Below are 521 nucleotides of genomic sequence, written 5' to 3'. Positions count from 1 at the left end.
TTTTTTTTCAAATTCTCACTTTTAACAGTAATGTTAAAGCTACAAAATGTTCTTGATGTAAACAACTGTCTCTAAAGCCTGAGGGCACAGTATCATAACGAGCAAAAGCAGCTACTGACCAGAAACTGTAAACTGCTTTTTAAGTGTTTGTCTGTTTTGAATTTCAAGGCTGATGCAAACCTGCTCATAGACACAATACATTAGTTTGAGTAATGGTTTGTAGTCTTTTCTAAAGTCTGTAAACTTGACAAACTTCTATTAGCGGCTGACAGCATCAAATGGTCCCTGAGCAACTGCTGGACTCACGCTTTAAATAACCACAGGCTTCAGCTGGTAGAAAACACAACTACAGGCAATCTTTGGCCTTAAGCCTTAAGGCATTCACACTGTGAGCTTTCAGTCTCTCTTTCTCCACATGCATCACTCTAGATTACCGCCCCCCAGATGCTCAACCCTTATTTTGTCAATTACCCTCAATTACATGTCTTTAATGAAAATGGTCACAAGAAATGCTTTACATT

Source organism: Morone saxatilis, unplaced genomic scaffold, assembly GCF_004916995.1.
Source record: "Morone saxatilis isolate NCDOM2014 unplaced genomic scaffold, NCSU_SB_2.0 Contig23, whole genome shotgun sequence".
NCBI classification, from domain to species: Eukaryota; Metazoa; Chordata; class Actinopteri; family Moronidae; genus Morone; species Morone saxatilis.
Note: the sequence above shows the minus strand (reverse complement) of the source record.